Raw genomic sequence first — 18062 nt, 5'->3', positions numbered from 1 at the left:
AAATTGAGGAAGATACTCAGAGATGGAAACACCTACCATGGTCATGGATTGGTAGAATCAATATTGTGGAAATGACCATCTTACCAAAAGCAATTTATAGATTCAATGTAACCTCAATGAAAATACCCATGACATTCTTCACAGAGCTTGACAAAGACATCCTAAAATTCATGTGGCATCACAAAAGACCCAGGAAAGCCGAAACAATCTTGGTCAAAAGCAACAATGTTAGGGGAATCACTATACAAGATCTCAGATTATATTACAGAGTCATAAAAACAGCATGGTAGTGGCACAAAAATAGACATTTAGATCAATGAAACACAATAGATGATGCAAACATGAGTTCATATAATTTCAGCCACTTGATATTCGACAAAGGTGCTAAGAACACACAATGGAGGAGAGAAAACATCTTCAATGAATGTTGCTGGCAAAACTGGATCTCCACATGCAGAAAAATGAAACTTGACCCTTATCTTTCCCTTTGCACAAAAGTCAACTCCAAATGGATCGAAGACCTTAATATAAAATCTGAAAACTGGAAACTACTAGAAGAAAACATAGGCAGCACCCTCCAAGATATAGGTATAGGAAAGGGCTTTCTAAATCAGACACCAGCTGCTTAGGCACTAAGGTCAACAATCACTAAGTGGGATCTCATTAAACTACAAAGTTTCTGTACAGCGAAAGAAACAACTAAGGAAGGGAAGAGGAAACCCACTCAGTGGGAGAAAATATACACCAGCTACACATATGACAAAGAATCAATATCCAGAATGTACAAAGATCTCAAAAAGAAAGAAATAAGAAAATAAATGGCCCAATAGAAATATGGGTAATAGACCTAAACTGAGAGTTTTCATGTGAAGAAATATTAACAGCTAAGAAGCACCTTAAAAAGTACTCAACATCTTTAGCAATTAGAGAAATGCAAATCAAAACCACTTTAAGATTTCATCTTACCCTAATCAGTCTGGCTAAGATCATGACAATGTAATATTCCAAATGCTGGAGAGGGTGTGGAAAAAGAAGAATGCTCATTAACTGCTGGTAGAAATGAAAACTTGTGAAACCATAATGGAAAGCAGTATGGAAACCCATCAAAAAACTAAAAATGATCAGGTGATACCACTCCTTGGCATGTACCCAAAGGACTCTTCATACTATAGAGATACCTGTACATCCATGTTTGTTGCTGCTGTCTTCACAATAGCTAAGAAATGGAAACAATCTAAATGTTAGATTGATGAATGGTTAATGAAAATGTGGTACATCTACTCAAGTTCTACTCAGGGGTAGGAAAAGATGAAATTATGAAATTTACAGGTAAATGGATGGAGCTACAGAGTGTTACATTAAGTGAAGTAACACAAACGCAGAAAAGCAAGTGACGTATGCTCTCCCTCATTTGTGGACTGTAGCACCAATCCCTTATGTGTGAGTAGATAAATTCTGATGTAACACCGGGAGCCAGGGAAAGGGAAAGGATACATGGAGGTAAAGGAAAAGAAACAGTGTAAAAGGGGGATAGTAAGGAACAGATGTTACCTGAGGGAGGTGGAAAAAGTGGGAGTAATCAGCAGGGAGGAGAGGAGGGCGGGACATGCACAGAACCATGGTGTAGGGGAGCAAGGAAGCCAGGAAGGGAAAGATAGACAGAGTCTGGTGGCATTGGGGAAGGGTGGGGAAAATGGGGCACTGTGACTAGGGAGGGAGGGAGGAAGGAGGCCCGATGGGAGAAAAAACAGTGGATATGAGTGAATCTCAAGGGGGCTAGTAAACCTAGAGGGAAAAACGATGCCCTAGAAACCGTATGAGAAATGCACATGGAGTTTCTGAACGTTAGTGTATATGTACACCTGGGAGCTGATTGGCAGGGAACACAATACCAGATAGAAGAGACCTCCCTTAGACTGACAAAAATGCCATACAGCACTCATCAAAGCAGATTCTTTTTGCAAAAGGTGGAGGCTACCACAGAGTTGCACATGTGGTCAGGCATAGAACATATGCCTGGGAGATGTCCAGTACTAGGTGACATATCTTCAGTCGAATCTCTATAACTAAGGCTCATGGAACATAGTGCAATAAGGTGTAGAAAGAGGGCTAATGCACTCCTTAACTCTCATCAGTGAGGCTTCCATGTACATCAGCGTGTGATGCACACAGAAAGCCACAATTGGCCAAGTTTTGGAGAATAATAGACCGTAGAGTGTAGGATGGGACACCTACATTGGAACATCATCCACCCACGGCTCAGGGATCATTGTGGAAGAGGAGATGGAAAGGTTTTAAGAGCCAGGGATGGTTTATGAACATAAGGAGGTGGAGGCTTCCAGGCCACTGGAGTCTTCATCATGTGAGTGGCATCGAGCAGTGGTGGCATCGAGTGCAGTGCTCATGTCAGCTTAATTTAAAAAGGGCCCGAAAAGTAGGTGAGAAATAGGTGGCGGGCCAGCACTAGATTGAGAGCTATTTGAGACTGATTGCTGTTGGGTAAGGGAGAGTATGGCATATATAGGACCACTGGATGGGCTGACTAGACTCCAGTGGACACATTTACACTGAAGGACATTTGGTTACAAACACCTGAATGAATAGGACTCAGCAGTATGGCAGAGTGCATAGGGCTCAGTGGTGGGTTCGACAGAGGTGTGGATGGGGAAAGAGGTCTGGACTTAGGGGGAAATGTTGTATGAAGTTTAACAACCTCAATAGAAAATTGAAAAACAAACTTTCTAAGCATCCCGAATGCACAAGAGGATCAGGAAATGCCTGCAGTCTCACCCACTATCCAGTCAACTTCTTTCCTCCACGCCTATCTTCATTTTCCCTTGGAACCCCAGCAGTTGTCCAAAAGATTCCAACGTCTACACCATCAGGACCACATTTTTTTTACTATTACTGTCAGATTATTAAATATTAAATTTTACTCTGATCTTGGTCTTTGGATTGTTTGCTCAGGCAGTTTTTTTGTGATCTCATCGTTAGCAGTAGATAATTCTTCCAATATACAGTTGGAATCCCTTTGGTACACTTTTTAAATAATCTTATTGTCTCTTATCTATATGTTAGATGTGTTTGGAATGTGCACTCAATCCTGCTCTTTCAGTCCAGAGATTCATCAATATTTTTTGCTCAGATCCAAAGGTTTTTGACTGCTGAAACACATAATGCTAAGTTGTCTAGTTTTCACTGTATCTACAACCTTAGGAACAAGACCTCAAAATATCCCAACCTAGCTACCAGTTACCCTCGGCTTCCTTACAGATAAAATAAATCACTCAAGTCCTTTGTCAATCCTGAACCAATACACAAAGCTAACCTATTTTCTCAACTTCTCAATAAAATCATTTTGCTGCCCATATCTTTCTAGTTCACACTCAATCAAGAGTCATTTTGAATAAATACAGCTCAGCGTATACTGCAATGAGTCCACATTTTCATAAGCCCTTTATCCTCCATGTGTCCACGTCCATTTCTCTTTATGTCAGATGACATTCCCATGACCATTGCTATTTCAGGTGTGTTCCTTCTTCAGTTTACTCCTGTGGACAAAGTTTACTATGTGCTTTCAGGGATCCCAAGGACATGCAAAGCAATGCCATAGGAGAAAAATCACAGTAACTTGCATTCAGGTTTTTCCTCATATTTATAACCATCAATTTGACGTAGACATTTTAACATAGGCATTCTATTATGTATCCTTAACCTATTTGCCTGGCAATGCTTCTACATCAAAACCTTTCACTTTCTTTTTCTTCAAACCTCTGATTTGTGTTGTTGGTTTGTGACTGCTTTCAGTCTCTGAAATTACACACTCAAGAAAGGATTTTATAGAGTCACGCTATCATACCACCCCCCCACTCTGTGTCCTCATGTACTCTCTTCTCTCTTCACATGCTTTCCTTCTGATGCTATGTGGAACCACCCCTTACCTTATGTATTATATATTTCACTTCACTTTTTCTAGAATATTGTAAAATCAATGAAGCTCTTTACTACCGTTATGATCATTTTGTGACCTGTAAAATATTTTCTGTGAACATAAAGATAAATATTGTGTTAAATCTCTTATGTTGCAGATTATTATGGGAGACTCGAGTAACTAATTTTGAGTTTTACTTCATAAAGTCCTCACAATGACCCAAGAGCATCAGTATCTTGCTCTCAGCCATCTTTCCACTTCAGCTCCCACTGCTCTTCCTCCTCCACCCTTTTCTACTTGGAATACAGTTTGTGTAACACTAGCCTCATTTCCATTTCTGTGCTATGTCCAGGAGTTCCTAAGTACAGGGTCTTAACCAGCTTTACGTAACCAAGAACATTCTTTTCATTCTTAACATCCCACCTCCTCAATAACTTCAGATCTCTGAGTAACCTTGAATGTGATTTTAGATGACTTTACAACAGTGACTTTCAGAATATCAGTGTCTCACAGAATTTTCTACACACTTTTGCCTCTTTAATCTACCTCCATAGTATTGCCTCCAGGCTGAAAAAAGTATCCTTAAACAATTATTTGCTAAAAACTAATTGTGGACACAAAGTAGACACAAACACAGCCTTTAATCAACCTACATTCTTTTCCATAAGTGACAGTAACAGGGACCCAGTGAATTTAACAGAAACAGTATGAGTTGCAGAAATATCAATCCTTTTGTTTTATATACATTCCTTTGTTCCCACATTCTTGAAGCTCCTTCTCCCTTGGGGCTGGAGATATGGCTCAGTGTTTAAGAGCACTGGCTGCTCTTGCAGAGAAGCCAAGTTCTATTCCCAGCACTCACACAGTGACTAATAATCATCTGTAACTCCAGTTCAGGAGGACCGTCACCCTCTTCTGACCTCTGTGGGCATTTCATGACACAGACGCATTTACACACACGCAAGCAATATATTCAGACAAATTAAAACATTAAAAAACAAATGCTTTTAAAAAGCACATTCCTGGCCATAACGAGCAAGAAGTTCTTTGGAAAATAGTCAATATTTTTTTCTGGTCAAAGTCATGGTCATTGCTTCAGAACCTTCCCTTTTGACTTAGGTATTCTGTCCTGTGGCCATCAAATGGACTTGTGTCTGGTAAGAATCGCACCTACCATAGCCTCATGTTGTATATCTACTTATTTGTTTATAACCTCTGTGCTGTACTAGAATATAAGTTCAATGGGAAGAAACATTATTTTAATTTTCTTATTGATATATCCACAGCATCCAAGCAATGACTGATTATGCTTACTTTTAGTAGAAAAATTTTCATAAAATCAGCAGTCTATTCAAATCAATCAATATCAGGCATTCTTTAGTCAGATTTGTACTATTATGAGAAATTACTTGTCTTAGCCTATATAAAACAAAATTATTCCTCAAGAATTATTTGAACATCCAGGTTTTCCAAATTGCATCACGTTAAGAAATACTTTGCATTAACTTTGATTTTACTCTTTTAAAAGTCATTTTGACCATATCCACCCGTGTGTCTCTCAGCCTCTACCTGCCTGCATCCAATACTCTATCATGTTGCACTGACATCTCTTGATCTACTCTTATTGCTAATCTTCCTCTCCGATTACCTTGCCATCAAAACCTGTAATTTATGATCCAAAATATAAATAAATAGGGAATATTTAAAGCAAGCTATATAGAGCATATATGGCAGAACACGCCTGTAGTTTGAAATACTGGCAAGATTGGAATTGGAGGAACAACTGAACTCAAGAGTTCAAGTAAGGCCAGCTTGGGCAATAGAGTAATACCTGATCTCAGAAGGATAAAAAACATTAGCTATATAATATTCATTTGTGTTAGTTCCACAAATATACAAATTGTCATATTATTTATTATTTAAATAATATTCTCGTGTCTTGGGATAACTCAGAGCATCACTCTCATGAATTTATGATATAAAGTACTCAAATTATTAATGATAAACTTTAAAAAATATTTAATTTATTTATTCATTTTATGTGTATGAGTGTATTGCCTGCATGTACATAAGTGTACCCACGCTGTAAAATGCCCACAGAGGAGAAAAGGGTATCTTTTCCTTAGAACAGGAGTTAGGATGGTTGTTATCCACCATGTGGGTGCTGGAATTGAACCGAGGTCCTCTGCAAGAGCAGCCAGTGCTTTTATCCACTGAGCCGTCACTCCAGGCACACCAAAGATAAATTTCATAATATGAAACATTCTCATGCAAGTGAACTCAAGTGATTCAAACTGAAAAAGATCATAATTCAAGTCTTTTAATATAATCACCTATGTGACTAATCTGTTCAAAGCTTTCACTATTTGCATCTGAATTCAGACATTGCTTTCAGACAGATTTTGCTAAATATCACTAAATGTCTAAAAAAAGGAAATCTGATTTACATTCTAAAATGTTTTTAATAATTATATATGGATTAGTTATAAACAAAAAGTCAATAATAACAGTAATAAAAATCCTCATATGGACAAGAAATACACACCAGTCAAGAAAATCTTGAAACGTACAAATTTCATATTATTTGCAAAATATCAACACTATTCATACTAGCATTTCTGTATTATTCAGAGTTAAATATTAAAGGTCTCAAAAGTAGATCACTAAAAAAAGTCCCATAAATGTAATTTAATGTCTTTCATCAGAATTTATGGCCAAGATGAAGAGATGTGGATTTGATGCCAATTTAATTAGGTGAATTCAATGACCTTAGCTAGAAGTTAATTAAGGACGGACTTCCAGTGTCTAGAAGAATATTAGTTATTTGAAAGGGTTTCTCACTTGCCCTAACCTATCCCACACTTGAAGATAAATGACCTGAATAAGGAGATATTTGATAGGGTTTAAAAAGGTGTTAATGAGAATTGATGAAAAATTAAGATGGATTTGTGTCTGCATAAAGAGTTTAATTTTTTAAGATTTAAAAATAATGTGTGTAAAGATTTGAGTATGTATTCACAAATATAACTGCAAAACTTTTCAGAAGATTGGCTTTGAAAATAATGCATTCTGGACTATGTTGATTCACCTTTTAATAATTCATTGGGTACGTGAATATATTCAGCATGAATGAAGCAATGTTCTGATAGGTTACTGAAATTACTGTTAAATATTTTGGGTTAATTGTCAAAGTATTCATAAGTAATAGTATAGAGATGATATTATATACTTCAAGTCAATTTTAAAATATTCACAGATATTGAATAATCAATTGTTCGTTAACACACATGAACAAATGAAAGTAACCTTAACTTCAAGGGCCTTATGACAGAAATAGTTCAGAAAACCCAGGAGTTTTATTTGTTCTTTGAGAAATCAATGAGGAATAAATGCTTAAGCTGGATAAATCAATACGACAAATACAGAAAATTTTATCCAATAATTTAATTTTCCAACTTAAAGCATACAAAATTAGATATACTTATTCTCAAAAAGAGAATGATCAACATGACGGTCTTAAGAAATGGTCAATTATTACCTTCAAAAGGTCCTCGGAGCCCTTCTTTCCTTATAAACAAGATTGACTTATATTTGTAAAATACATAAAAGTTTTTTCTTTGTTTTTTGTTTCGTGTACTACTGGGCATACAATTTTAACAGTGATTTTCAAAATTTGAAGGTTAAAAAAACTTTCTAATTTGTTCCAGGTTCTTACCAGAACAGAGTGTGTTAAGAACTGGATTTTAATAATAATAAAAAGCAAATAGTATTCTGATTGAATACTTAAAAACAAATAAATGGATTCTAATATCATTGGTCCTTATTAGAAATATATACCCAATTAAATATTTTGAAATAATATACAGCAAAAGAAAACAACAATAAAAATATTAAATTAGAATACATTTTTCTGACTGGGAATAAACATCAAGGGTACAATGCTTGTCTCACATTTGTAAGACACTAGATCAATCCCTAGAAGGATAAAAATAAGGAAAATAAAATACATTTGTAAAAATTTCGTGAGAGGGACTGGATAGATGGCTCAGTGGTTAAGAGCACTGTCTGCTCTTGCAGATGACCAGGGTTCAATCCCTAGCACAAACATGGTGGCTACCAAATGTCCATCTCTTTAGTTCCAGGGGATCTATTGCCCTCTTCTGACCTCCATAGGCATTGCATGACATGATATCACTTGCATGCAATCAGGCAATACACACATACAAGTAAAATTTTAATAAATATATTTTAAAAATTGTGAAATGGGGGCTGGAGAGTTGGCTCAGCAGTTAAAAACACTGACTGTTCTTACAGAAGACCTGGGTTCGAATCTCAGCACCCACATGGCAGCTAACAACTGTCTGTAACTCCAGTTACAGGGGAATCCAACAGCCTCTTCTGTCCTCTGCAGGCATTGCACAACATGGCGCACTTACCTACATGCAGGCATAACACTCAGACATATAAAATAAATATAATAAATAATTTTTTACAATTGTGAAATATTGATGTTATACAGGTATTATTGGATATCTGTTTAGCAAATCACCAACATATTTTTCTTTGTCAGTAACTAAAACCTTTATTATAAATTTGTCAAACTGAATGGTAATCATTAGCTCAGTCTGGACCTCACAGAGATGTCTGTGAGGTTAAATACCCAGTTGTCCCTCTTATCTGAACTTATCGATGGAAAAGTCCAAATCATTAACTCCACAGGGTTAATAGCAGTGTCCTGTTGTAAACGTTTGATAAATTGTTTGAATGCAAAATTAATGGTTCTCTTTTTGATAATTTTATGATATTCTTGAACATTATGTCCTGGATTCAAACCAGCAAGTCATTGTAATACTATTTAATTTACTACGAAATTATTTTGCAGTGGGTATTATGGCTCACAGCTCTTTTTGATCATGGCAGCTGTCCCACTTTCATATATATTGCAGTAACAAATACCTGCAGATAAAGTAACATAGGTAAAGAAAGGATTTCTTTAGCTTTCAAATCCAAGATACAGTCCCTCATTTCAGAGAAATCAAGTCAGGAACTCTGGCATTTATTCAAAGCATATCCACAATCAAGACAAAAGAGAAATCAATGCACTCATGCTGTTTCCCTGTGTGCTTGCTGGCTTTCTCCTCTCTTACACAGTTAAAGGACTCCTTGCCTAGAGAATGCAGCAACCAACAGTGAGCTTGGAATTTCCACTTCAGTTAACAGAACAGGCCTCCACATATTTGCCCATAGGCCAATGTGATCTAGACAGTTCCTCAATTCAGTCTATTCCCAGGTGATTCTTGGCTGTGACCAAAGTGACAGGCAAAACTCACCATCCGAAGAGCTATATTTTATTTACTTTTAAAATATTTATTTATGTGAGTAACTGGGTTGGAGTTAGGGTTGTAAAGTGCATAATTGTCAAGATTAGAGGGTATCTTGAAGTAGACAGGTCTCTCTTTCTACAATGCCATGTGGATCCTGGTGATTGAACTTGGTTCATGAGAACTGTGAAGCACCTTTACTTGCTGAGACTTTTCTCCAGCTCTCATGATGACCATTTTTAAGTTACTTCTCTGGATGATGAAATCAGGAATAAAGATGTGTCTTTACGACAAACATATTTTACTAAAAATCCACTTTCACATTGTTTTACAGAATTTGTGATTTTAACCCCAATGGGTATTCTACTATATTTGCTCATTCTTGGTTATTTGAATACAGGGGAAAATATGGTTCCATCAGAGTACAAAAGTTAAGCTAAATATGCAGTTATGGAGGTTGTAGTCCTCTCGTGAATGAGAAAACTGTCTATTTTATGGAGGGGGTCATAACACTGAAATATTATCTTTTGTTAAAACCTGAATATAATTCTATATTCTGCTTTTGCAGCTTTCAGATGAGCAAAAATTCTAGTATCTGATATTACTGTATAGATTACTTAATTACTTTAAGGAGGCCAATGCCTAGATGACTGATTTTATATAATTTGGCAAAATTAGATTTCTATATTTTAATTAATATTGAACAATATTCAAGGATATATTATAGATATTGTCTTGACCTTTTCTAAAACAAAAGCATACTGTGGGGTAGAGTTGTCTCTGGGGATTTTTTTATTTGAAGTTTAGTTCAATTTAAATTGTTGCAACTTTCTGAAAATTTTAGAGACAATTTATTTTCTTAACATATGACCAGGAATCATTCTTGATCTTCTATAGTCAATTTATTTTTTAATTCACAATTCACATGTTCTTTAACAATAAAATAAAGAAAATTTATGATATAAGCACTTTAAAATTTTCTTCAGATTAATTAGTATAATATTGCATAATTAAAGAAAAAATTAATCTATGCATATTTTCCACAAATTATTTCAATCATTATTGAACTTTTTATTCTTATTTGCACATAGTTCAATAAAACAAAATATCTCAAGTGCTATCAACTCATTAGGAACAAAATTACCACTATCTGAACATATACATACAAAGAGTGCACATATCAGCATGGTCGTCTGTAGTGCAAACCTTAATGTTAAACTTCATATTCTTAAAAATAGAATATTGAAGACCGCTGTACCAAAGCAGATGTTTCTAATGATCTGGTGCTTCTGACAATTTTGGGTCCAAATCTACAAAACTGTATTCTTTTGAAAACGTTTCTGTGTTTGGAAATTTTTAAGTAGTTTTTGAAACAATCCTTATTGCTGAACAGTAAGAAGCATGAACTAAATATATCAATTGGTATGGATAAAATTATTAGCATATGTGCATAAAATTTTAAAAGTGAATATATTGTTGAAATCAGTAAGAAATTGCTAAATTAATTAATTGTTTTTATTTCATGTGTATTAGTGTATTGCCTGCATGTGTGCAACTGTATCTGTTTTGTGCAATGTTCAGAGAGGTCAGAAGAAGGCAGTAGGATTCCTTGGAACTGGATATACAGATGGTTGTTAGATGCCATGGGTGCTGGGAGCAGAACCCAGTTTCTGTGGAAGAGGAGCCAGTATTCTTAACAGATATTTCCATCCCCAAATTAATATTTTAATATTGGAAATATCAAAGTTTATTTAAAATGCAAAGAAGAGAAATCAGAATGTATTTCAGTGATAGAGTACTTACGCAAATTGCATCAGGTCAGCGATTTTCACTACAAACATCAGCAAAATATTAAAGTATGTGGTACAATCTTTGCACCTGATTACATTTGTTTATGCACAATAAAAATAGAGATGATCATGTAGTAATGTGTGAGCCCACTCCTGAACATTTGACTTTTCTGCCATTTCACCAGAGGTGTACAGTTCGTAACATGAAGCCCTTGTCAAGTCAGTCTCCACTCCACAGATTTAACTATGTAGTGACTGCAATTTATGACCAAGAGGTTGATTTTGAGTTCATCTTCAAGACCTCTTTTTCAGTTATAAATTTATCTATTAATTGTCCCACTTATCATTTTGCTCTAATATATGGAGATTATTTATATATAATGGAAAAATGTAGATGTGTGCAAGATATATACAGGTTTGAATATTAGAAAATTTCCAGGGCTCAGGGATCATTGTGGAAGAGGAGGCAGAAAGATTGTAAAAGCCAGGGAGGAGGTGCAGGACCATATGAAAGCAGATTTCTACAAGCTCCTGGGAATCTGCTTATATGAATCTACAGCAATGTTGTCAGCATACACAAGTTCCATGTGAATTCAGACAAAAAAAAAACAAAAACAAAAAACCCAGCATAGAACTTGGAAAATGAACAGCAGACCCCAGTCTTATCTGGAGAAATATTGGCAACTGATTGCTGCTAGGTGAAGAAGAGCTGATCTCCATAAAACAAGGGACTCTCAGTAGGCTGACTGGACCTCAGTGGATGGACTTGTACTGGAGAATGTCTGGGGACACTGACTTGACACAGTGTGCCTTAACAGGAATGACAGAGTACATGGTCTTCAGTGGGGGTGCTATGGGAGGGTGCCACTGGGGATGGGGGTATAAAGATGATTAAGATTGTTTGAGATATTCTGTGTGAAATACACAAAAATTCAATAAAAACAAATTTTTAAAAAAGAAAATTTCAAAGCATTGAAAAATAAATTTCTATTTGAAGATATTTAGTTTTGTTACCAATGTGGAGTTAATGAGGCTCACCAAGAGGAAGAAATAAGGGAATAAACCATAATTTGTTTGATAATGAATTGTCTGTATCTGATTCACTAAGTTTATTTCATATTGTAAATGTTTATCAAGGTACTAGAATTTGTCAGGTGGACATGTCCACTTTACATTTTACATACTGACATATTCTTGAAAACTGTATCACAGATGTAGAGATGCTGATTATATAAATCCTTCCATCCTCTCTAGAGAATCAATAACATAGTAAATTGAAAATATTCGTTTCAGCTTTTCATATTTTACTTTTTATGTCTATGAGTGTCTTATCTGTGTGTAGGTGGGTTCACCCATGTCATGGAATACCCAAGAGGTCAGGAGAGGGTGTTGGATTCCTCCCGAAACTATAGTTACAGGTGGTTCTTAGCTGCCATGTGGGTGCTGAGAATCAAACCCAGGTCCTGTGCAAGAGCAGTGAGTGCTCTTAACATCAGAGCCATCTCTCTAGACCCTTATTTCAGCGTTTAAGGAAACTAGCTGTGCATATGTATGTGGTACAAAATTAATCTGTATTGTACTATAACAGACTCATCGAGTATATAAAGCAAGTGTAAAATTTATACTGAATGTATTCTTTTAAATAACTGAATCCTTAATTTTAGAGAGAAAATGTTGTAGAAGCACAATGGTTTATCACAAAACAGTTCATTGTTTTAAGGCAAAATTTAACAAAACAGGATATCTTATGAACTATCTTGGATTTCCTTATGGTTTGAACAAATTTCATTGTAATGTTAATAATTAGTTAATACAAAATATCCGCACAAATTTTATAGTTTCTGAAGTGGAATCACTTATGATGACGTCTTTATCTTTGAATTGTACTGACAGATACAATCTAGAAGTTACAGTAATGTAAACTGAGCTTTACAGATTTTGCATAGTATATTTTATGATTCTTTACCTTAAATGCAGTAATAGCAGGTTAAGTGTTAAGGTTAAGTGTTTCTAACACACACATACACAAACATAAACACACACACATGCAAATAAATAAATAAGAAAATAAATATAAAGATGTACATTTAAAATTCATCAGAATTTATTTTAAACATGTATAATATTTTGTATTTTATACATATCTATATCAATCTTTAAAGCTGAAAAACAAAATGCATTTTATTTGGGTTCATTTTTTATTCCCTTTAATAAATTGCTTAGGATTTAATAGAATATATTTGTGTCATATTCAGAGTCCTCCCTTCTCTATACACTCCTTACTATTCCCTGACCAATTTCATGAACTCGATTTAATATACATACATATATGTATTTAAAAAGGAAATGTGTGAGTATGTGTGAGTGTGTGTGTGTGTGTGAGTGTGTGTGTGAGTGTGTGTGTGTGTGAGTGTGTGTGAGTGAGTGTGAGTGTGAGTGTGTGTGAATGTGAGTGTGTGTGTGAGTGTGTGAGGGTGTGTGAGTGTGTGTGTGAGTGTGTGTGTGAGTGTGAGTGTGTGTGTGAGTGTGTGTGTGTGTGAGTGTGTGTGAGTGTGTGTGTGTGTGTGTGTGACTGTGTGTGTTTACGGCCTATCATGTTGGTAATACTGTTTCAGTATGAGTATGAGTGATGCTTGGCTGAAATGCAGTTTCATGACATACCTGAAAGAAGAGGTGGCTCCACTCTTGGCTTAACCTAAAAGCAGGGAGTCAAGCTCTTTCTTTGTTCAGGTACAAATGCAATGTGGCCTAGAAATGCCACATTCTCCAGAAGCTCTGTTGCCATTAACTCCTCAGCCAGGGTTGGGACTTCTTATCTGTTTCTCTTCCCCACCTCTGTGCTGAGATTTTGTCTGGTTTGAGTTTACAAGGGAATTATTTATGCTGTTACCATGATTGAGTTCTTATGAGTAATTCTCAGCTGTCTAGAAAACAGTTTTCTTAGGGTCATCCATTACTTTCAGCTCTCACAATCTTCCCACCACCAATTAGGCAATAACGTGATAGCCTTAGGAGACAGTGGCTTGATACAGGGTCTTATTCATCGCTAAGCACACTGTAGGCTCTTATAGACTACATGTTGACTGGCTGTGGATCTCAACATTAATTGTTATCTGCTGCATGACAGTGTTTCTCTGGTGAAGCTTGAAAAATCCATTAATCCATGGGAATACCAGCAAACCATTTGGAGTCTGTTCAATAATATGTCGATTTGCCACTGCAAAAGTAGTAGGTTTTCTCCTATGGGCTGTGACTGGTCTAGCCAAGGTTTCTAAGCCTAATATTAGTGTCAGGTATGGGTTCCATCTTGTGAAGAAGACCTTAAATCAGTGAGAAAGTGGTTGGTTACTCAGATCATATTTGGGCCACTATTGGACCACTTGGCCAGTTGTTATTTTAACTTGCAGAATTCACAGCTGGGTAAAGTTGATGATGAATTTTCTCTTCTGGCAGCACGGACAGCACTATCTTCTGGCAGCATGCACAGCACTTTCCAGTACTACAAAAGTTAACTAGTAGTTATGAGGCTTTGAGGCTACTGTCAACTTGATTTCTCCTTGTTCTATAACTCAGGTGTGTAGTGTCTTTAGCGAAAGGGTCTTACTGTCAAGCTCTGGGGGGTAATCAAAGCAAAGAAAATGGCCAAGATTTTTTGAGCGTTTAAGAGACCCCTGGTCAACTGTTTCAAAACAGGGAGTCCATTCTTTGCATTAAATTTTCCTCTGCTAGACTATGGTTTCTGGTAGGAGCAATGTCCACCTGTCAATAGGTGACTCCTAGAAATCTTTTTTATATTGTGTATGTATATACTTTAAGAAGATTTTGTAGTGGTAGCTTTCCACATGACTTTTTCCAAAGGTCTTTAATGTTAGTTATTCTTCCCATACTCCTTCCTCTGCCCTGCCCTCCCAGTTTATACCCCATCTAACCATTCTTACATCATTCTTCCATCTTGGTTTCTTACGGTCCCTTACTAGTTTCCTGACCTCTATGAATTTTTATATTAAAGCCAGCATATCTAAGAATTCAAAGCTAGCATCCCATCTGAGAGAGAATATGGAACCTTTCTGAGTCTGGGTTACCTCACTCGGGATGTTTGTTTTCCATTTACATGTGAATTTCATTTTGTTTTCCTTAACAACTGAAAAATATTCCACTATGTAAATATACCATACTTTAATTATCCATTCAAAAATTGATGGACTGAATGGGGGTATTTCCACATCCTGGCTATTGTGATAAGAACAGCAATGAAGGTTCTTTATAGAACTGGAAACAATGGGGTGGATGAATGGATAGACAAGTATGTGATGACTAGATGATAAATAGATGGATAGATAAATAGTGAGATAGAGTAAGGGAAAGGCAGATAGGTAGGTAGGTAGATAGATGATAGATGATAGATGGATGATAGACAGACAGAAAGATAGAGATAGAGAGAGATAGATAGATGATAGATACATAGACACATAGATGATAGATGATAAATAGATAATAGACAGACAGATAGAGAGACAGAGAGATAGAGATAGACATATAGATGATAGATACATAGATGATAGATGCTAGATGATAGGTAGGTAGATAGATGATTGATAGATAGATAGATAGATAGAGATAAATAGAAAGATATATATAGAGACTAATATAGATAGATGATAGATGATAGATAGATAGATGATAGATATATAGAAGATAGATACATAGATGAGAGATGATAGATAAATAGATAGATAGATGATAAACAGATAGATAGATGATAGACAGACAGATAGACAGACAGACAAATAGATAGATAGATAGATGATAGACAGAGATAGACAGATGATAGATAGATGATAGATAGATAGATGATAGATAGATAGATAGATAGATAGATAGATAGATAGATAGATAGATAGATAGATAGATAGATAGATAGATAGATAGATAGATAGATAGATAGATAGATAGATAGATAGATAGATAGATAGATAGATAGATAGATAGATAGATAGATAGATAGATAGATAGATAGATAGATAGATAGATAGATAGATAGATAGATAGATAGATAGATAGATAGATAGATAGATAGATAGATAGATAGATAGATAGATAGATAGATTAGATGATCGATAGATAGATGGATAGATAGATAGATAGATAGATAGATAGATAGATAGATAGATAGATAGATGATAAAATCAGTCCTTTAGGGAGTTGGATTATGAGATTATAGAGACTGAAAATCTGTTATCTGCAACCTGGAGACCCAGGTAAGGAGAAGCATGACTTAATCCTAGTCTAAAGGGTCCCAGCACCGAGAAATCAGATGTTCCAGGGAGGGAGAAGTGTATGTCAGCCCCCAAAGAGGGAAGAAGAATGGGGAGAAGGAGGGGCATTGTGGAGGGGCATGGTTGACTTTTGTCTGTCTTCTTTTTGATCTGGGCTCTCTGTGGTTTGGCTCAGTGTCCGCATTTGGTGAGGAAACATGCTCCTCACTCACTCACTGCTCCCAATGCCCAACCCATTCAGAAGCACATGTCTAAAGTAAATTCTTTGCCTGTGATCTGGATACCCCCTAACTGAGCCAAGTTTCAAGAAGACTTATGCATCACAGTTATGAAATAGGTATTTTCTAAAATAAAATTAAAATATACTAAATTTTGTATATATTACCTTACATGAAACTTTTTAAAATAATATTTTAATTTAGTTTCATGCTACAAACCCTAAGGGGCATGTGAGCTGATTTTCAAGTAGGTTTTACAGTTAAAACTTAGCTAATTCTTATCATTTTTGAATAATGCAAGAAAAGTCAAGATTTAACAATTCTTTTTTTTAATAAATACTTTATTGAGCATTTCATATATGCATATAAGGTGTTTTGATCAAATCAATGCTCACTCCCTCCCCTCAATCTCCTCCTATACCTCCCCATCACTTTTTTTCTGGTAACTCATGTACTCTTTTTTCTTCTTTTAATACGTTTTATGGGGCTTTTGGCTACTCCAACATTCCCCCTTTGAAGAAGTAACCCTAAAATCTTTTAAGGATTAGATAAAAACTCCCAAATAGTCCCGAGAGTTTTGGCCTTTGCAACAGAGTAGGTTGCTAAGAGGCCCAAGGACAATATGAGTTTTAGCCATGAAACTGGCTACTTTTCTTTGGGGTCTTTTTACCCTAATTGCCTAGTGAATTCCTACCTCCTATTCTTGTCACACCATCCTCTGAAGAGGTTACCCAAATTGCCAATAGGGAACAAGGACACAGACAGTTCTGGCTTCTTCCATGCTGAACAAGGATGCAGGGTGAGGCAATCGGAGTACCCCTTCAGTGGGTCTATCTAAAAGACTCCCAAATTGCATAACTCTCATCTCAAGGAGGAAAAGAAAGTCTTTGAATCTTTACTCATGAATAGGAGATTTAAAGGAGAAGTAAAGGCAAGAGTAATTAGCATTACAAGTTCTAGACAGGGAACTAGAAAAAAGTCAGAACAAGGCAATTTTCAAATATATATATGAGAGTCCATTGGAATTTCTTGACAAGGGCTTCTGAAGGCATCCCTCTATTGGGTTCCTCTTCATTTTTCTTTTGTCTACCAAAGCTGGACTCTAGAGTGGTAGATTCAGGATTTGCTTTCAGGTATTTTGATAGTTGTTGGTGTGGTTAGAATCAGTGTCAGTTCCCTCTCAAGGGCTTCTAGATAAGGGGGAGAAAACAAATTTATCCATCATTTTAGAACAACAGCTGGTTGTCTCCCTTAGCTACAGGTGGGCACTACAGTATTAGAGACCAAGATTTGAAGTTTTACATCTGAACAGCACTTTCTGGTTAGGAACAAAATCATCAATGAGAAGTAATTGTCTAAATAACAATTCTTACGAAGATAACCTGGTTGCTTATATTTTTAACTGATTTTTAATTGAGCTTTTGCAACTTTATACAATAGTTCTTAATCAAATTCAGACCCCCTCGCTCATTCATTCAAGCATTGGTACCCAAGTGCAAATGGGCCACTGGAGTCCAGTTAAACTA

Source organism: Nannospalax galili, unplaced genomic scaffold (assembly GCF_000622305.1).
Source record: "Nannospalax galili isolate Female #2095 unplaced genomic scaffold, S.galili_v1.0 scaffold2796, whole genome shotgun sequence".
Classification (NCBI taxonomy): Eukaryota; Metazoa; Chordata; class Mammalia; order Rodentia; family Spalacidae; genus Nannospalax; species Nannospalax galili.
Note: the sequence above shows the minus strand (reverse complement) of the source record.